General features: G+C 34.1%; 1 pseudogene; it reads right to left on the reverse strand.

Annotated features, from left to right (window-relative positions):
* Positions 1–2,031: 2,031 nt before the first annotated feature.
* On the reverse strand, positions 2,032–5,022 carry LOC125343193 (annotated as a pseudogene).
* Between the last annotated feature and the right edge of the window lie 17,895 nt (positions 5,023–22,917).

The following is a 22,917-nucleotide window of genomic DNA, read 5'->3' on the forward strand; positions in this document are numbered from 1 at the left end:
AAGAAAATTTTATCTTTGTTAGCCACTTATTTATCTTTGGATTTGAATATTTGGCCAAAATCAAATTACATATTTCAAACCAGATTGCCCCTAGTTTAGTACTACTGTGACAGGCAGAGTTCCAGTTTAATTCAATTTGTTTTTCTTTCTAATATAGTAATATAAATTATTATATTCTGTACTGTAGATGTTACAGTGCACATTGCAACTGGGGACCCATTTGCTAGCAAACCTGAGAAATGAATCAGTGAAGATGCTTACAGGGAAACAAATGACATGCTTACTTAAAAGTAGTATATTTTTCCTGGTAAGAAAATGCCTTTTTAAATGACCACCTAAAAAACTGTTTGATATACCAGACTTTTCTGGTCATTATTGTTTCTTTTCTTCTCCATTGTCTTTTTGCCGTGCCTGGCAAATACTGTTGGCAACTGGTTTCAAAACATGCTGCTGGGATGCTAGCTTTCATGTTCTATGCAATGCTTGGAAACATAATGTGTTTTCGTAAGGAAATTTTATGATTGCTTAATTGGAATATTTTTGTTTTCACGTCATGTGTTACTGGTTAGAAGAAAGAGAAACATATTCTCCTGAATGAAATCCTCTAGCAAAGCTAGGTCAGTGTAAGCCAGAAAATTCCCCTTCTGGATGGAAATATTTATGCCTAATCTCTGATGGAAAGTGAAGTTTATTTTGACCTGAAGTAGGCTTTAGGTTTTGATATCCATATTCATTTAAGCTCTTAAAAAACAAGAAAGTTTAATCACTCATAAAATGGTGTCACAATTTAACATACTTACTTTTGGTGCCAGTCTTGGGGCTTGAACTCAGCACTTGGGTGCTGTCCTTTGAGGTTTTGTACTCAAGGCTAGAACTCTACCTCATGACTGTCAGCTCCACTTCTGGGTGGTTTTTGTTTTGTTTTGTTTTGGGGTGTGTGTGTGTGTGTGTGTGTGTGTGTGTGTGTGTGTGTGTGTGTGTGTGTGTGTTTAATTGGAGAGAAGAATCTCATTCTGCCTGGGCTGGCTTCCAATAACAATCCTCAGATCTCAGCCTCTTGAGTACCTAGGACCTAGGTTTACAGCCTGAGCCACTGATGCTTGCTATACTTACTTTATTTATGACATCCTTGTGCTTTTAGAAAAATTGTCTAATTTAAAGGTCTCTGGATTGGTGATAATCAGTTCTCTTATACAGTCCTCCAATTCTGTTTATCAGGTATTGCATCATGTAAATTTTTGGTCCTATCTTTTTGTTTTCTTAAATACCGAGATGTTTTATTTCAAATCTACTTTATGCCAGATCCAACATACAATTAGAATCTCTTAATACTTTATAGATTTCTGAATTTCATTTTCCTGTTTTGTCTGTTTTTATGAGCAGCTTACTTTAAATTTTGAATGTGTACCACTCTATTTGACATTTGTCAAAGCTGTATAGAGGCAGTTTATTTACAATATTGTACATTAAACAGCTTTGCCACACAACTCACAATGCTATGTAACTAACATGGAAAGACACATGAAACGCAGAAGATTTGAAAGTTTTAGACAAAAGATTTTACAAAGATTATTCTGGTTGATAAGTGATGTAGTCAACAGCTTGAAATAAGCCAAAAATAGACAAATGAGTAAAATTTCAACAAAATAAAAACCAAAAATGTTTAGCTAAAAGCTAAAGTGTTATCTAGTTGAAATGTTACCACATAAAGCATTGTTCATATATAAAACAGGAAGAGAAGGTTTATCTTAATGAAAAGTCATTCATGAATAGTAGGTTCTTGGGAATTTTCTGCACAAAAATATCCAGAAATTATATTTCTCAAATTATTTTTGTCACCAAAGTTATGCTGCCTTAGAACTATGGATTTGTTTTCTGTCTTTTAACCTACTATCATTTTATAAGGAAAATCTGTTTTCTCTTTCTCTCTCTTTGGGTCAAACGGTACAAACTACTGTGTAATTCATGTTCAACTAAAATATCGTGGTATTAGCATACCATCTTGTCTAATTGCATCTCCTTCTGCTATCACTATTCTGGCTGAAGGACATTCAGATATTCAGACAGCCCCAGCTGTCATGTTCCTTCCACAGCCCAAGCACTGGTATGTCTCCTCGGATATCCACTCAGAGTGGCCAAAGTATGCTATCATAGTAACATGCATTATGAGTGCTATGTCATCCATTTTGATGGATATCAATGTATAGAAGTCATGCATATAACCAATTTCCTCTGCTATAATAGTAGGTACTGTATAATCAATCTATTTCATATCTAGTAGGCCAATATTGGTGGTGATGTTTTAAAGTTCCTTCCCAATAACTGTTTTTGAAAACTGAACTTGTGCAGTAGTACTTTCAAATTCAAATAAATAGTAGTTATTGCTTGTTATATTCCGTGTATTTGTGATACTTAAATATATTATTCACTTTTCCACATCATAACTGTCATATGCTGACTTCATTCCAATGTACTTCACATCAATAGAATGAGGGAAAGGGAAAAACACAGCCAGTCCAGAAAAGAGGAAAAGAACATAGATACTATCACATACAACTTTGTTCTCGGCCTTAATCTCTGATCACTATATGGAATCGCTGCCAAAAAGTGTTTTTCTTGCCCCCCTGGGAATTCTTCCCATTCCTTGACAATTGGGGCAAGTGACACTGTCTCTTCCTGTCAATTCCACATATGGAAACTGAGAGACACCTTGTCTTCTATCTTCATTTTGAACGTCATTATTAATTAATCCAGTGTTCATATTTTCAGCCAATATGACTCCATCCTAACCATCTTCTGTATTCGAATACAAGGCAAATGAAAAAAAGACTTTCCCAGGTCGTCACAGAAACTAGATTGCTGCGCAGTCCCAGGGCTGCCCTGGCCCAGACAGGCCTCAGCACAGGTATGGGGTGCTTTGGACAGCCTGTCAGTGGCAGGGCCAGCCCAATCTTTTCAATAATAGTGTAGATATGCTGTTGATTTGTGTGTAGACTGCACATGCATGTATCCTGTCACCTTGCATGTACAGTGCAAATACAAGGATGACAGTTGTACCAGGAATAAGGACAAGAGTGTGCAACAAAAAAACTCTAAACACCAAAAAGCCCTAAATCGGGGCTGGGGATATAGCCTAGTGGCAAGAGTGCCTGCCTCGGATACACGAGGCCCTAGGTTCGATTCCCCAGCACCACATATACAGAAAACGGCCAGAAGCGGCGCTGTGGCTCAAGTGGCAGAGTGCTAGCCTTGAGCAGGAAGAAGCCAGGGACAGTGCTCAGGCCCTGAGTCCAAGGCCCAGGACTGGCCAAAAAAAAAAAAAAAAGCCCTAAATGGAAGGAAATATATAACTAGAACCTCAAACTCAAATACCAACATGCCTATAAAAATAACAAATTATAGAAACTGACTGAGTGCCAGACTTATTGGAGAATGGTGATGTTTATGTCTACCTGAACAAGGAGTCATTTAATTATCCCTAAGCTCAACCTCTAGACTTATGTGAAAATTTATTTCTAGATCTCACTTTCTCTGAAAAGTCAGAAACACAGATTTCTGATTTGATGATATTAACAGTCATTTCAAAAATACTTATATACATTTAAGATACATTTTATATTTTTACCTTAGAATCCCCTTTCTGGCACACCTTGAATTGTATACATTTTAATACATTTGGTTAAGTGTGTATGTAGGATTTATTACAAAAAAAAAAGGACATTTTCAATACTTCCAACACTTTTTCTAATTCTTATTCCCAGTTCCATTCAATTCTCTCTGAGAGTTAACCACTGTTTGGATTTTCATAACTTCATATAAATGCAATTACACAGCCAATTTAGATTTGGTTTCTGTAGCTCATTATTTTTGTGAGATTCATCTATATTATTACAAGAATCAGTAGTTTTTATTTTTTGTTACTGAATTCTATTTTATTCAATTCATTTTAAAGCATGATGTGGACCAAATCTTATGGACTTGGTCTATATAACTATGGTTGGCTCTTGACTGAAGACTAGACATTGTGTGAAAGCAAAGCATCTTAAGAACAAAAATAATATGATAAAGATCATTTTGTTAATTAAGTGTCATATATATGTGCGTATATATGTATATATCAGAAAATGTGTTTTCTCTATGGATGAATAAGACTCCATTGTGCTTATATAATACATTTTCTATATCCATTCACCATTTGTGGGTACTCAGAATGATTCCAAAAAATTTTAACTTAGCTATTCACACAATACATTTTGTTGTAATTAAGTAATATTGCTATGAACATATATCTCTTTGCACTCATTCTCTTTCATTTATTACTGCTATATTTTAGTTCCATCTTTTTAAAATCATTCCATGTTTTAAAGAAACTTTTAACTTTAAAACAGGTTTAGATTATAAAAATTCAAAAAATAGTAAAATTTTCAACACATTCTACACTGAGTTTGTTCTCTTTTTAACATCTTACGTTTGACACCATTAACTTGACAAATTTACTTTTTTCAGAATTAATGAACCAATAATGACACATTATTAGTTCAGACTGTTTTTATATTTAACTATTTTTTCTTTTTTCTTTTTTTTATTAAATTTTTATTGTCAAACTGATGTACAGAGAGGTTACAGTTTCATACATTAGGCATTGGATACATTTCTTGTACTGTTTGTTACCTCCTCCCTCATTCCCCCTTCTTTTTTCTTTTTCTTTTTGTAAATTTCATTTTCTCTGCTTCAGGATCCCACTGAGGACATCATATTATATTTCATAGCTATGGTTCTGTAGGTTCCTCTACTTTGTGACAGTTTCTTAGATGTTTCTTCGTTTTTAATTACAATTTTGAGGATTATTTGGCCTGGTATTTCAGAGAATGTCCCTCAATGAGATTGTATAATTTTTCTTCATTATTAGGTGGTATTAATATGTTTTTGGTAGGAAGATCACAGAGGAAATGTAGAATTTTCGTTGTATAGTCAGCACATGCCATCACAAATTTTATTAATGTCGATGTTGACCTTAATCATTTGGCCAAAATAATATTAGTCAGGTTTCTCCCTTGCAAAAATACTCTTCCCTCATTTTCATATTATTATTTTTTGGAACAAAGTCACTATTTGTAGCCCACACTTAAGTATAAAAGAACATTGCTTCACTTTGTTGAGAGTGAAATATCCACATGTATTATTCAGAAAAATCTCACAGTCTTCTTCCAGGTCAAAATGTCAATGAAAGCACTAAGAGTCTGGCTGCTTTGTTAGAAAAGAGAAGCTAAAGGAGATTAGAGGATAGGTGAGAACACATCGAGCTTTATTGTACATAACAAAGAGCAATTTGTATGCACCAGATTTAAAGAATTGATTCAAGAACAGGGTGAGTATGGGTTCAGGGTGAACATGGATTATGATCAAAGCTGAGGATCTCATAAAACCTAAAATTGTCCTTTTTCACAAATGCATAGCCTCTTATTCATACATTAATAATTTATGAACAGTCTTCAGCATAGCTGTTTATGAAGGATTAAGCTAGATATGGGTCAAATGCTCATATACTGTAAATTCAAATATGTAAAAAGCATTAGTTCCAATAGAAACCCTTTTTTTTCCTATGAGCACATGTATGCTTCTATTTAGAAAACACCTTTTTAACTCTTTTCTCTTTTGTATCCACACATAATTTTACTTTCATTGGTCTATATGTGCTTTTCTGTGTATATGGTTTAATCTTATGTTGGCTTATTTCCTTAGAATGATTTTCTTTACATGCTTGTCTTCAGACAGATTTCCTAATTTACTTTATGTGAACATTTAGACCGAGTTGTTATCTAAGCATGTTAGCTAGACCTGCAGTTTCCATAATTTTGAGGATTTGGGATACGTTGACTTATCAACAGTAATACCTTTTGATATGCCTGAAGAGAGTCTGATAATGCCTGAACAATGGGATTACACTATGAACCAAACTATTATTCACTATATCTCTGTTGTTTGTGATAACAATAAGGACTATTAACTGTGACTATCTTATTGTAGTTTGAAATTTTGTCCAATAAATTCTTACTGTCATGCTAAGCCTGAGTATATGCAATGAAGTGCTGTCATGTTGCTTAGAAGAATTTTTTTTTATAAGAAAGACTGGATACAAACTCTCTAAACAACAAGGAAATTTGTTTTTTCATATACATGAAGATTAGAAATAGGGGAGGCTTTAAGCAGAGAAGTATCTATGATTTTGTGATTCAACAAAACATCTCTCAACTGGGATGCCTGCCTCTCTGTGTTGTTGTCCTTAACATCAACTGCTTTTCAGTGTCAATGGCAATTAGAAAAACTTACTATTGTTTAGAGTAATTTTTCCCAAACATGGAATATACTTTATTCTGATTAGTTTGACTTAGACCACATGATCTATCCTGACAAGAAGAAATAAGAAACCAAAAACAGGAAATTTGTGGAGCTAAAGAGACTAGATATCTAAACAAAATTGATGTTCTGTTAGGAAAAGGAAAGTGTGATTTTAGTTTAACTTTTTTCCATCTGTTTTATTTTCTATTATAATACCTCCCAAGGTCTTATTTGCAACACCCATTCATTTGATAGCAGTTCATGTCATTTAATAAGTGAAAAGGCAAGTACTGAGAATACATTGGAGTCTGGGTACAAAGCGGTTCATAAAATGCAGACACTCAATTTTTATATTGAAGACATTATTCATAACTTTCAGAAATAAAAACCTTTCCAAATTGTTTGTTTTAATTGGATTCGCTTCTTGGCTCCAGAAATAAATAAAACCCATTTTAATTTGTGCAATATGCCTTCAAATCCCAGATATATGCTGAGTCACTGGATAAATCATTCACTTAGCTTAGAAATAGGAATGAACAAATTTCTGAAAGCTATAAGTTTTCCTTTACCTCCCTTGCTGAGATTAGCTACAACGAATGCTGGCATTTTAATTAGGATAAAATGAAGAGCATCCCTATTAAAATTTCAGGAACTTAACATGCTAAATTACTGATGCCACAGCTAGTCATATTATTTGATTTGAAGAATTCTCAGATCTGCTGTACCTAAATACTGCAAATGAATAGGTGATATTTCTTTTATATGCACTTCTATTTACAAATTAGCACATCTCCCTTAAAGGATGTCAAAGTCAAGGAACAGAATAATTCAAATCTAAGAACTGTTGAATTCATTTTGCCCAAATCACTAAGGTAGCTCAAAAATTTTATAAGGCATCTGAGGGAGTGTTTATTTACTAATATTCCTGGTTATATTTTCTAATATTTCTGAGTAAAAGAAGTACTCATTCCTAAATAAATGACAACCTGTATAGGAATAACCGTAACTTCATGGCTTATGCACATTTATTTAAAATTATCCTGATTACGGAATCTATAAACATGTGTTGACTGCCTTGAACAGATTTTAATATGAAAGCCACAGTATAGCAGGCTGTTTACAGTGAGGTTTTAAAAAAGGCATATCATCTTTAATTGTTCAAAAGAACTAGACAAAAGCAAGAAGAAGCCAACCTGTTAAATTTTCCCTGATATTAGTGAGCTTAAATGTTTTCTCAAAGCCTTAATTTGTAATTTTAAAATAAAATGGAATTTAATACATAACATAAAAATGAACAGATTGTAAGCGTGTAAGTCAATGATATTTTATATATAGATATGCATTCACTCACACATGTAATATTTACAGCATACAATTCATATTCATTCAGGATATGATCCAGATATTTTTGTGCTTCCTTATTCCAATCATATCAAATCCCCAGATAATCAGTGTTTTGATTTCCATCACAGTGGGTTAGATTTTCGTGTTCTAGAACTTTTCCCATCTAAATGGAATTGTAAAAAATGTAGTGTTTGGTTTCAGGCAACATTAGTCGAAACTGTATCTATGAGAGTCATAAATATTGGTGTATATATGAGTAGTTCAATAGTTGGACTGCTAAATGTTATTCAATTATGAATATACCACAGTAGATCATTTTATTTTGTTACTTTTTAAAAATGAAAATAATTCTCATTCAAGTTCATGTGGAAACATTTCTTTTTTCATTTTTGCAAGGAGTAGAATCATTAGTTCATAAGGCTGGCATATGTCTAATTGTTGTGATGTCACAATGTACTCCCTAAATATGTACAATGATTACATGTGAATAAAATATTTAAAAAATTATCAACTAGTTTTTCAAAGTAATTGTATTGCTGGGGTTTTAATTTTCATTTTACTGATACTTCATGACACTGTGAATCTTTACAATTATTACGATTCATATATTTTATTTTTATAGTGTTTATCCAAGAATTCTGCCTTGAGAACGATTTACAGACTATGGACACAAATTCTATGTCACTATGTGTTTTGTTAATATTTTCAAGCTCTTTGTGGCATGACATTTCATTTTCATAAAATAAACTTTTTTGATTAAAAATTTTAAAGATTCATTTTATTTTCATAAATCATTTTTACTGAAAAATGAAATTTTAGGATTTTTAGAAATGCTCTTTAAGTAGTTGCACAAAGGGATTTTAATTCAATATGTCTTTTTTGAAGGCTATTTTTGCTGGATATAAGATCCAGAATTAATGAGGTTATATTTTTGTTTCTTCAAGCATTGTGTATATATACTTCCATGATGTTTTGGCAGCTTTTGTTTCTGGTAGGAATTCAATCATTTGTTATCTATCTATTCATTGTGTCAGTACTGGGACTTGAACTCATGGTTTCCTGTTCTTGCTTGGCTTTTTTACTTAAGGCTGGAACACTGCTACTTGAGCCACACTTCCATGTCTGACTTTCTGATTGTTAATTGTAGACAAATGTCTCATGTACTTTTCTGCCTGAACTAGCTTCAAATCTCTATCTTCATATCTCAACCTCTTGAGTAGCTAGCATTACAGGCATGAGCCACCAGCACCTGGCTCATCATTTATTTCAGTTCTGAGGTAATTCTCTACTTAGACTTTATATCTCTATGGTTTATCTTGGAACGTGCCCCCAAACAGAAAGGTTGATAATGATATACCCCCATGTTTCCTTTTATTTCAGGATCAGAGTTCTCAGCTGTACTCAGTGGCTAGAAACTTCTCCTTCAAATTACCTGTCCAATTTTACAGCAGCTCATTATAAAAGAGTAAGCCTGAAAACAGTGATTCCATTATGGCTTTATAAAGAATTCTAGTACGCCAAGTCTTTTTACATTTATTTCACCATCTTCATGTGAAGCAATTAATAATTCGCTTTTAGATACCTACTATGTGAACATGTGTATTACTAAAGATACATTCTTAACTCTTACCAAGTGCATAATCTTGAAGGTGTCAACAGAGTAATAGAAATAATTCACAACTCTTTATAAACTATTGCGTATCACAAATATATCAAGATCTGCTATGTTATGCCCCAATAAACTTCATAATTAATGAACAATTTCAAACTTCATTGCAGCTCTGCATTATCCTTTATTATCTCCAATTGAAACTCTCATTTATTTTCCACAGTAATAATTACAAAATTTTATACTTCTTTAATGCTAAAACAACTAAAGGTATGAATCGCCAATATAAATCCACTTATGAATATTATTGAACACTTCTATAGTTGTTGTCTCTGGTGGTAAATTCCAACTAAATATGTATATTCAGACCTACACAAAAATGATCAATTAGGACCATCATTCAGTTTATAACTACTAGCAGGACAAATGTGTTCATTTGTCATTAGACTGAAGTCATGCTGAAGGGAACTTGCAAAGATTGCTCATACTTGTCTTGCTCCTGCTTTTAGTCTTTGAACAATTGTTTGAGCTTGGAAATAATATTCAATACATATTTGACCTTAGTAACAAAATTTCAGAGTGATTAGAACTTGAATTTGTCAATTTAGCCACTTAAAAACAATAACGAGAAAACAATTTGGTTTTCAAGATCATGTGGTAGGTATATCCAGGAGCGCCGGACACAAAACTTCATAGGTCTCATTTATCAGCCATGAGGAATACACAAATTACCCTGGGAGAAAGATACATTATAACAAACAATGTAAATGTAGTGGACTTGTACTGGAAATTTGTTTGTGAGAGAGAGGTAGAGACAGAGGAACTGAAAGAGAGACAGAAACAGAGACAAGAAACAGAGATAGAGGAGATAGATGGAGTTTGGGGAAGGTAGGAACTAGACCTCTATACTAGTGTTTAAACTAACATACTTTGATATGAAAAACATGCAAGTGAAGTGAACTCACTTGGCTTAGGAAAAAAATGTGCACTGAGCACCAAGCCTTGACAAAATTTGTTAAGGTCAACATTTTAGTCTGTAACATTGATTGGGACAGTTACTGACGTACTAAGGCTAGAGGCTATGAATATCTTTTCCAGTTGACATTTGAGTTCTTCTATATCATGGAAGCCAGTGATTGATAGAAATTGCCTGACCTAGGTTCAGACTTGGCCAAATGCAAGCCGGCCAACACCATGGTACAGATGGTGCTATACACCAAGGAAAATGCAATTTGGAGTGAATTGGTGAAGCAGCAGAGTTGAAGTTGGCAGGTGCTTTGTCAAACAAACCTGGGCTTAGGACCAAGGCAAATGCTGTGGCCAAGCCGTAAGGCAAGATTTGAGGCAAAAATATCAGCAGGTTTTAAATGAGGGGTATCTTATTGAGTGAGACACTAAGGGAGGCTGGAAGCCTGATGTGTCAGCGGGAAAGGAAGGGCAGTCATGTTGTTGAACAGGACTGATACAATATTGTCAGCATAAATGCCAGTATTTTGTAGTTTATAAAATGATTGTGTCCACAGGGAATAGGTCCAATCCCCATAGCTATGGTACAATTTTAATGGAAGCAGGCATTCCTCTCTCAGAGCCTGCTGTTTCTAGAGAAAAGAAAAATTCTATAAAAGATTCAGCTTGCTTCTCAAAAAGGTGACCAAATGCAAAAATAAGAAGGTACTATAAGGCCACATATTTTCAATACAGATTGCCTCATAATTCTACTTGTGCAAAAAAGCACTTAGTTTGTCAAATTACTGCACAAAGTAATTTATGAAATGAAAATCCTTGCAAACACCAAGTACAGTCAGAGAGCTCTTGAAGTACTTAGCAATCATTTTGAAGCTCTTTATTAAGCTTACCCAATGCAGAACTCACAGATGGAAAAAAAAGAAAACATTACAAGTTATTCGCAGAGGCTAGGGAATTGCTTCAATTGATTCTTTTAAAGCTTTCTTTTCTTCTCTACTGCATTAATGATAATACTTGACAAAGACTTCCTTGGCAATGCATTTATATAAATCATTTTGTTTTAGCAAATATTTTGACTAAAGTTTTTTCATAGAATGCATGAAATATGTGAGCAAGATTATTTGCCATCTCTAAGTTTTGTGCCCTTTAATGGTAATCTATGACTATTGACTGAAAAAAAAACCAGAAATCTAATCTGATAACATAGGCTTACACATGATTAGATGATCCTAACAACTTTCATTGTAATTCAATGTGAAAAATAATATTTAGAAACAATCTAAATGTCAAAAGGGAATAAATTAATTGTGATAAATGGCTTAATGGATTATAATATACCTATGCAATCACATTCATAAAGAGCTCTATTGATATGTGAATGTGTATGACACAGTACAGTTTAATTGGGAAACAATGTTACACTAGAAGCAACGTCTTAAATTTTGTATAAAGTCCACGAAGATGTAAGAAGAAGCATACTCAGACGTTGCTGGTGACAAGGCGAAATGATTTTATGCTCTCCAGAGGAGGAGAATTTGGTAACATCTAACAAACCCACACATGCATTTGTCTTCCTACTTAGTAGGGCTTCTTTTAAAAATATAAAATGCATATGAGCAGGGTCATTTATTGGAATTTTATATGTAATTGCAAAATATTGGAAACCACTCAGATAGCCAAGATTAGACAGAAATTAAATAAACTGTTACTTAGACACTTGTGAGTTCTATTTGATAATTCAACAGAATGACGATGTTCTCTACAAACTGATATGGAGTGAATCTCACAGGAGATAAATCATGTTAGAAATGACAAATGCAAAGGAGCAAAAAAATATGCAACCATCTGCATATGACAACATTAAAAACTATAAAATAATAAATTAGTAGTGCACAATGGGGGAGTAGTGTGGGAAGGAATGACTTCTTTTTATTTTCAGAATATTTCTAGCTTTTGAATACATGTGAATGTTCTACACTGTCAACAGAACAAAATTAATCTATAACAATGTGAAAAAAGACAAATGTGAAAAACAATGGAATAGTTGTATTTAAAATGCATACTATAAGGGGCTAGAAATATAGCCTAGTGGTAGAGTGCTTGCCTCATATACATGAAGCCCTGGGTTTGATTCCTCAGCACCACATACATAGAAAAAGCCAGAGCCTTGAGCAAAAAGAAACCAGGGACAGTGCTCAGGCCCTGAGTTCAAGCCCCAAGACTGGCAAGAAAAGTACAGTATAAAAACAAGAGGATGAAAGGCCTGATCCATGTAACTTAGAAAGAAGGTGTCTGACTATCTTTTTGTCATGGTAGGGCTGAGGGGAATGTTTACAAACAAACTTTTATTTCTTTTTAAAAAAATTATTTATTAATTGAACACAAATTTTTTGACAAGGTGTTGTGCAAAAAGGGTACAGTTACATAGTAGGGAAGTGTGTACATTTCTTGTGATATCTTACAAACTTTTATTTCTTAAGAAAAAACAAATTTTGTGTTTCCTTTTGTTGTGGTATAGAAAAAATCCTAAAGATGCATTAGAGAAATAAGCATAGGAATAAACCTGCTGATATTCTCATTATGAGGGTAGCACTGCAGAAGAAGAGAAATAAAAATATGGAATGTAAAAAGGGCAACGAAGAACTCTATGGAAATTAGTTAGAAGCCCTGCACAGGTACTGTATATTTAGTTATATGCTCATATTTATGTATGCACATATGTAACACATAACATAAATACTTGTAGGCTAATTTAGAGAGACTTAATTTCTTGTCTAAAAATGTCACTTTTCACCTGTGAATCCAGCTAATTGAGAGACATAAGTAGGACAGTCATTTTCCAGATCAGCCTGGGCTTTTGAAAAATAGGAGACACTATCTGAAAAGTAACTAAATCAAAAAGGGTTGGGGGCATAGCAAGTGCAAAGGCTTGAGTTCAAACCCGAGCACTAAGAAAAGTAAATGAATAAATTGTAACTTGTTATCATTTTCAGTGTACTGAAATATTAAAGGTGCTACTCCCATTGCTTTACTAAAGTGAAAAACACTTTTACTTGAGTATTTTTTTCTGAATGTTGAAAATATTGCAAAGATTGTCTTAAAGCTAACAATAACCTTCACAAGTATAATCATATTAACAACTTTCTTCCCCTGCAGTGGAAAAAATCAGAGATTATAAAAGGTACATATCCACTTTTCTTTATTGAGTGAAATTGGCTTTTGACTTCTCTGATTACATGATAATTGAGTCAGCCGGATGGTTCTAAGTGATATGTTGTCTGTGCTTTTTCACTTGTTTATTGTTGTTTGCCTTGCTACTGAACGCTGACAAAAATAACTGAATGCTGACTGTTAGATAGAAGAGTGAGCTTTCTGGCTTCAGATGCCATTTTGATGTTAAGTGTAGTTTTTTTATTGGTCTGTAGTTCTTTCTCCAAGTCATGGTTTTCTCTTCTAATCAGATAACACCTTTCAGAGGTAGAAAATGATGAAGGGAAGCTTTTTCCTCCTCCTCATCACTCATGTCAGATAGCATAAAATATAGGAAAAAGTTCTAAAATTGGATCTAGCAATATTTTGTGTTACATCAAATAGAATTTTATTTGTACATTTTGGGAAAGAGAAATTTGTACAATATTCTGAATATTGGTTCATATATCTACATTACAAAATTTTTCCTAAAAATGTACTTTGGCTCACACACACACACATACACACACTCACACAGACACACACACATAACTGTATGTACACATGCTCAATTATTGAAGGAAGCAGCAAGAATATAGTTCAGTGTTTTACTATGGTATGCCTTTATGATGTTCATATATAAGATGCTTGAATCTCATTTAAATAACAGGAAATGAGTTAATAAGCTTAACACCTAATGACAATATATTGGGAAATGTACACCCAACTGTGATCTTTGCCTTCATCAATTTCTGAATGACTTTAATATGCCTGAAAGTGCTACTCTCTAATGGCCATGTGTGAAGACATTGTTTAGTGTAAGAAAACGGAAGCAGCTGGTACTATTGTGCATGCTTCAGCTTCCAAGAAAATGTGATAATATCCTGCTTCTATGATATCCAGAAAATCTTTATTGAACCTCACAATATTAGGAATCATTATTTTGAAAGCTTTTGTTATCTTCTTACCATAATGATATACAATACTCATACCTCCAAATTTATTTCATTTCTAGAAATATCTGCAATTTGAGAAAGCTAGTGTGAACGCATTATTGAGGAAAACAAAACAATGTGGCAATGATTTGAGCTATAAACAGTCATGGTTTTTCTACCTTCTCTTTTAGTGAAACACAGATGTCACATTTGGAACAGACCTTCTGTGGTAATATGTTTGAGAATAAACACCAGCAGTTTCATTGAATCTAATTTACCTGCTTTTGATTAGTAATGCTTAGCATTTTGAGAGGCTAGGAGGAAGCAATCATCCAATCCTCATTACTTCATGGGCATAGGAAGGAAAATTACTTAAATTAAGGTCTATACCCATGTCCATTCACAAACATACTAATAGATTTATTTCTGAGGCCCTTCAGCCCAGCTAAGGAAATAATTTTATGTTTGTGAAGCATTGACACTTAAAAGCCAGAAAATCCACAGGAGATGTTAATGGTTAGTGAATTATTTAAAGAAGACATAGACAGAAAAATTAAGGCTGATATTTTAGCATCAGTTCTTGACACAGTGCAACATGGAGCCACAACTTGGCATTCTACACACTGATTTAAAACAGGTTAGCAGCAGGTTAGAAAGCTGACAGAGAAGGCTCAAAAAAACCAAAGTAGATAGTGGAAACAAAGTTAAATTCTATAATATCACAAACAATGGAGCTACTCAATCTTGCTCTATTGGGGATTTAGCTTGGCCTTAAGGGGGCAAGGGCAACTAGGGCTCCCTTAGAGACGCTGCCCTTCCCCCAGCCCTGGGGCTGCAGAAGGTAGTCCCTCCAACCTTTCGGCTTCAACCAGAAGAGAAGCAAGGAATCCCCTGCCTTGCTCCACATTTCTAATCTCCTGGAGAGTTATTAATAATACTTTGTCATCAATAACAAACAAAATCCATGTCCTAAAGATAGTTAAAGACAGTTACCATCATGATTGTAAACTACTGATTTAAATAACCATAAGTTTATAATCATATATTCATAATGAGGGAACTCATAAATAAAAATATTTAATTCTTTGAAAAATAGTTTTCTTTACCCAAAGAATATTTGTGAGGATGTTAGGACAATAATACGCTAAGGGATATTTCAGATGTGATCATTTTGTCTGAAACAGGTAGAAATTCAATAACTTAGATTCTGTCTTTGTTTTTCCAGTATATCCATGTTTTTACATACCCATATAAGCACACATATACGTACACAGTACTTACATAACATTAAATATGTGTGACTGTTTTTCATGGAAATACAAAATCCATATCACATCCTATTGTTTAAATGATCACCATTTTCCCACAATAGAAGAACTCCTAATTTGAATTCTAGTAGAACTTTCAAAGACTTTCTAAGTTATGGCTAAAAATAATAAAACATGCGTAACAGTAGGAATGTTTTTAAAAAAGACCACACCTATTGACTCAAATTCTGAAAATTCCAGAGATGATCATTTTGGAATGGTTGGCTTTTGAGTCAACAAAATTAAGATAGTATAGAAATTACTTTCTTCATAGATCTTAATTCTGCTTTTCGTGCAATTGACCTAGTTTCTGAGGCTAACTAGGACTTTCAAAATGTTTGCCAACACAATCTGTAGCTTAGGCTTCCAAGCTCTCTTTCAATGAGCAAGAGTATTTCTTTTCCAATTATAAAACAGTTCTGGCAACACTTTTCTTAAATGTATACTTCACATCACATGCTCATCCTTCACCAGTTTTTGGTCCCAAACATTGGGATGTATGTCAATTGCTTCATATAGACCTAGTCTGAATCTAGAAGTTAGGATGTAGAAGGTCAACCTCACTTACATGGCACAGTTGGCTTTTGTGTATGTGAACTTGTAATGGTAAGTAAACAGATTACAAAGAAGCCACCATCAATGTCTACTGTACTGAAAAAATAGTATATTTTAAACATTCGATCAAAAAGCATTAATAAATCAAAATTCATGAGCATGTATGAAATATTTTTGTTGTCTACCATGAATATTATTAAATAGGGTTTACAGGTTACAAAATTTTCTTCTGTACTTAATGGAGAATGCAATGTATCCAGGACAAAACTACTTCATATATATTTATAACTCTAAAACACTTATCATTTTGAGTAAAAAGACAACAATTTTTTGCTGTAGTATTCCATGTCATGCTTAAATATTCTATTGAAGATAATTCATATATCTTAGAGGTTCCTAAGTGTTTTCACATCAAGATGCTCTTAGTGTTTCACTAATATTTTTATCTAAGCCCCATAGGCCAAAATAAATAAGAGCTCTGTTTATTGAGTTGCTAGATTCAAAGAACTTAATAGGTATTGTTATGTTGATTTGGTAGCCTATTGAAATATATTATAAATATATATTATATAAATGTAATCATATAATTTAGATACCTATATAAATTAAAAGATCAAATAGAAGTTTAATTCTTAAATAAATAAAAGACATATATTCCTGTTTGATACTTCCTACTTGATCAAATTTTGAAATCATATCTTGTTCCACATTAAGTTTTGTACCATAATTGCTTTTCTCACACTGTCAGAATCCAACTTCACAAAAATGTGACATTATCTAAAGGAATTCCATATAGCCTAATGATAAAGCTGTAACCCATCTTGGTTCATTAGTTTGCACTGAGTTGAACAGATATTACTGTATATCTTTAAAGAGTTTAGAACAATCCAGACACTGGTGGCTTATGCTTGTAAACTTAGCTACTCAGGAGGCTGAGATCTGAGAATCATGGTCCGAAGCCAGCCTACACAGGAAAGCCCATGAGATGCTTATCTCCAATAAACTACTCATAAAAGTTTGAAAGTGGAACTATGGCTCAAGTGGTAGAGCCCTAGCCTTGAGATAAAAAGAAGCTCAAGGAGAAAACCTAGGGTCTGAGTTCAAGCCCCAGGACCAGAACCAAAAAAATGTTTAGAACAACTCTTAGCATCCCAGGGTAACTTGATATGAAGTTTACGGGTTTCTATCACAAGATTCGGAACTGGAAAGACAGGTTTCCAAATTATGAATATCAGGATATGAAAATTATTAACTATAAAAGAAAATTTCTATACAGAGCTTTCCAATGTTGTCTTTAGAAGTTACATATTTTATTTGTGCTCATAACATCTACTTACACAAATTTTCCTAAATCACATTAATAGGAAAAGTATATCATATCTTATAAACTCACCTTTTCTAATGTTTAAGACTCTCTACAGTTTTACCAAATATCCTATACCTCAGACCACAAATACATTTTAATGAAAAATAAAAGGGAATCCAGTCCAGGAGAGAAATAACCTCATACAACTATAGATTTAAATGTTTACTACAGTTCTAACTAAAACAGTACAATATAAGACAATAATACCTGCAACCAACATTCTGAATTAATCCATTGACCTTATTTACTTATTTCACATTTATCATTAGGGAATGTTAGAACATTTAAAAAAATCCCCTCTGAATTTGCTTTTGCAATGGATGATTATCACAGAATTTCAACAAATAGAATGCTGTGATTTTTTTTCCTAAAAAATAAACAGTAAAAAACCAAACCATAGGCTAATGTATCACAGTAAGATTTCAGAAGGTGAAAAATCAATTGTCAGTAAGATTTTTGGAAATAAATCTTACAGTAGTGACCTTGTTTGGCTGCTATATACTGCAAAGAAAGAAGAGAGCCCAATCAAAACCACATAAATGATTAATGCATTTCATACAAAGCCTACAATATCCTTAGAATATATTTGCTAAAGTGCTGCAGTGATAAGAAAGCAAACAAATGCTGGAGTTCCGGTAAAGACTTTCAGAAAGAGTTCTTAAGAGAGACACATGCAGTTCATTTCTTAGTTTCTATTGACTATACAAACTGAAGTGGTGATATCAGAACACACTTTTTAAGGAAAAATGACATTCAGATTTGAGGTTGAAGGTGTGAAAACTATGAGGTTACACCAGAGATTTTATTATTGAATAATTCTGTAAGAGGATTATATATTCTGCTCTGCTGCAGGAGGCTTAGTTATATGATTTGCTTTGACAAAATGATGTGTATCAATTGTGAGTACAAATTTTGGGAGTGGCCCCCTCATAGTCTCTTTTCCCCCTGACTCAATATAGGACTTGATGGTCATGTCTTAATGATCAAGCCAAGATATGTCTCTCATTGTAACATAGCCTAACACAGCCTGGCTCATGCAAGCTTTTGACCATTGATAATAACATAAACTAAATTTTGATAGAGGTTATTTTTATAATGATCATGTCAAGGTTTAGAAGCAAGTTAGAGATATGCCACAGACATGTAGAAAAAAGGAAAGAAAGCTTTGGCAATAACACTATTGTTAAAATGCATAGTCTGGAACTACAATGAAGGAGCACAGTTCTCAGAGCCTTTGTACATTCTCTGAGTTCAGGAAGATTCAGTTTTTTTTTTCATTCTCCATAGCTTTTTATTCAATGTAGATGAGCATACTGAATATATAAAGTCAGGTGGAGAGTCTATGAGCAGCCGGACCTTCCAACCTTTTATCAGGGAAGAAGAATCCAAACTTTATCCCAGGAACATATTTGAAGTAGGAATTTCTCATGAATAGAGTTCACCTCTTTGTCTATGGGATTGGTCATTGTCAAAACAAGAAGACTTGCTTATTCCAGCTCCCTTCCAGATGTAATATTCAGAATTGTATAGCTGTAATAGAGTAAGAGTGAATTGTATTGCTCAAGCACTGCTGAAAGGAAATCAGCAAAGAATACATGATTTTGTTCTGGTCAGAAGTATATCTCTCACACAGATTCTCCTGAAACCTAGTCAGGCGATGTGGCTATTTAGATATTTCCTTTGGCACAGAATTACTATTACTTTTGGATTAGGTCATATAATCAAAGACTCTAATCAAAGACTACTAGATTGGCTCAAATACAGACTTGTTTAAACAGATTTAAACATTTCTTATTTAAATAACCCAAAGTTGTTTTAAAAAAAAATTGGGGGGGGCTGTGTGTGTGTGTGTGTGTGTGTGTGTGACTGTGTGTGTGCATGTGTGCACGTGCATTTGTCCTGGGACTTGAACCCAGAGCCTGGGAACTGTCCCTGAGGTTGTTTTTTTGTTTTTTTGTTTTTTTCTTTTTTTTTTCTCAAATTTTTATTATCAAACTGATGTACAGAGAGGTTACAGTTTCATACGTTGCACATTGGATACATTTCTTGTACTGTTTGTTACCTTGTCCCTCATGCCCCCCGCCCTCCCCCCCTTTCCCTCCCCCCCAGGTGTTCAGTTCACTTACACCAAACAGTTTTGCAAGTATTGCTTTTGTAGTTGTTTCTCTTTTTTTTACCCTGTGTCTCTCAAATTTGGTATTCCCTTTGAATTTCCTACTTCCAGTATCAGTAAACACGGTTTCCAATATACTCAGATAAGATTACAGAGATAGTGTAGGTACAACCATAGGAAGGTGATACAAGAACATCATCAATAATAGAAACTACACATACACATAGGACGTTGTAAGTAGTTACAACTGTGATATATCAATTGTTTCCATAACATGGAGTTCATTTCACTTAGCATCATCTTTTGTGTTCATAAGGGTATAGCTATTGGGCTCTTGTGATGCTTTGCTATGGCTTGCCTAAACCTGTACTAATTATTCCCAATAAGGGAGGCCATAGAGTCTATGTTTCTTTGGGTCTGGCTCACTTCACTTAGTATAACTTTTTCCAAGTCCTTCCATTTCCGTACAAATGGAACAATGTCATTCTTTCTGATAGAGGCATAAAATTCCATTGTGTATATGTACCACATTTTCCTGATCCATTTGTCTACTGAGGGGCATCTGGGTTGGTTCCAGATTCTCGCTATGACAAATTGTGCTGCGATGAACATTGTTGTGCTGGTGGCATTACTGTGATTTTGTTTGTGGGCTTTTGGATAGATACCCAACAGTGGGGCTGCTGGGTCATAGGGGAGTTCTATATTGAGCCTTCTGAGGAATCTCCATACTGCTTGCCAGAATGGCTGAACCAGTTTACATTCCCACCAACAATGAAATAAGGTTCCCTTTTGGCCACATCCCCTCCAACAATTGTTATTATTAGTTTTCTTGATATATGACATTCTTGCTGGGGTGAGATGGAATCTCAATGTTGTTTTGATTTGCATTTCCTTTATGGCCAGTGATGTAGAGCATTTTTTCATATGTCTATTGGCCATTCTCATTTCCTCATCAGAGAAGTTTCTTTGTAAGTCTTTAGCCCACTTGATGAGGGGGCTATTGGTTCTTTGCGGTTTTGTTTTGGAAGAAGGTAATTTTTTTAGTTCTGCATATATTTTAGAGATGAGGCAAGATTCAGTTTTTTATAGCTACAATTTCATTGGTTTCAGTCATACTACTCTGTCACCTGAGCACAAAACATAGATGCTAGACTATATGTGACAACTGTTCAGATCTCCTAGGTGCAGTGCCTTCAGGATTCAGGACTCAGAATTCCATGTAGGCATTTGACTCTCCTCAGGAATTTGCCACCGAATACTAGGTTTGATAGAAAAATCTGGGTCTGGTCTTTTCTGCCCATTACAATGTGTCCTCTCTGGGTAAGTCTTATGATGGAGGTTTCTGTTCTATGAATGAAACTTTGGCGAAGCTCCACTGTAGTTTGAAGCGGTTCCTGTCCCTCCTCTGAGTACCTTTTCGCTCTTCTTCACAGAACTATGTCCTGACCTGAAGTCTTTTCTGGGCTACTCTTACTGCTTTACCCTTTGTCTAACGCCTGTATGAAAATGATTGCAACATTTGTAAAATAGTAAGGAAAATGATTCTGAATCATAGCAATCGGTTTCAATACTAGCACAACAGAGGAGAGAAACCTTGTTTAATTCTAATATGGCAAAGAATTGGAAATTTGACGCCAGTTAGTAGAATGAGAAAGGCCAATGTAGAGGAAATTACTAAGAGACACGATGAAAGTTAGGAAGATTCTTGTTAAATAGATATCATGTGCTGGTTGAAGATAGGCCAGGATTTTTAGACATATATAAAAGCAGGGTGGGGTAGAGGTGAGAGTTCTTGCTAGCAAAATTCTTTTAGCAGGAATGTTGCTAAAGAAGAACTGGCACAACAATGTATTCCAAAGGTGAGGGTTACTAGAAAAAAAGAGCATTCAGAGATGTCCATCTGAAATTTGATTTTAAAGACAGACTTGTCACCGTATTGTCACCTCAATAAGCCTTACACACTTTATTGCATCATCACACCTAATTTCTGAGACCCTGGAACTCTTGGTTGGACAAGGATATTTGGACAATAGTATATTCTGAGGAAAAAGTATAGGCATTTATGTTTATATTACTATTGCTTGAAGAATACAATTGCACCTGTTTAGAAACAAAAATAAAGGTAGAGGCTTAAGTGTTGGTAAACTGCTGCCATCTATAGGCTATTTTCTGTTTTGTTTATAGATATATTATTATCAAACTGAATTACAGAGAGGTTACAGTTTCATACATTGGGCATTGGATACATTTCTTGTACTGTTTGTTACCTCGTCCCTCATTCCCCCCTCCCCCCTCCCCCTTTCCCTTCCCCCCCCATGAGTTGTTCAGTTCATTTACACCAAACAGTTTTGCAAGTATTGCTTTTGTAATTGTTTGTCTTTTTTTACCCTGTGTCTCTCAATTTTGGTAATCACTTCCAATTTCCTAGTTCTAATGCCAGTATACCCGGTTTCCAATATACTCAGATAAGATACAGATAGAGCCCAATAGCTATACCCTTACGAACACATAAGATAATGCTAAGTGAAATGAACTCCATATTATGGAAACGATTGTTATATCACAGTTGTAACTACTTTCAACGTGCCATATGTAACTGTAGCCTCTATTATTGATGATCTTCTTGTATCACCTTCCTGTGGTTGTACCTACACTTTCTCTATTTTCTGTTTTTTTAAGCACTAGAGATCTGAATTTGCAGAGACTGACTAATTTAATGCTTCATAATGTCGCAAATTAGATTATGTGATTTTTTTTCATACGTGAAAATGGTAAAACACTAGTTAACTGACTTGTGTAAGATGATCCTTGTAATGAATGAAAAAAAAATCAACTTTCAGGCCAAAATATATCATATTCTAAACTGTAGCTCACTGTTACAATTCTAGCTGATAAATAACTGCTATGTAGAGTTTCTGAGTAGGGGGAAGTAGGTTTAATATTTGGACTCTGCTTTGTGATATGGAGTATATGAAGGATGCATTAGGTTTTGGGACTCTTATATTGTGAATATGGCATTTTATGCACACTGTTCCCATGGTTATGCCAAGCTCCCAAGGGAATAAAATCAGATGGGTCCAATTAAATAGTTGCAATTTGGATATATATCTCTTCAGTTAGGGAATTTTATAGCTAGCTGGTATCTGAGAACCATACAAGAAAATTGAAGAGAAAAGAATAAATTCTGTTGAATT

The sequence above is a fragment of the Perognathus longimembris genome, chromosome 28 (genome assembly GCF_023159225.1).
Source record: "Perognathus longimembris pacificus isolate PPM17 chromosome 28, ASM2315922v1, whole genome shotgun sequence".
In the NCBI taxonomy this organism is placed as follows: Eukaryota; Metazoa; Chordata; class Mammalia; order Rodentia; family Heteromyidae; genus Perognathus; species Perognathus longimembris.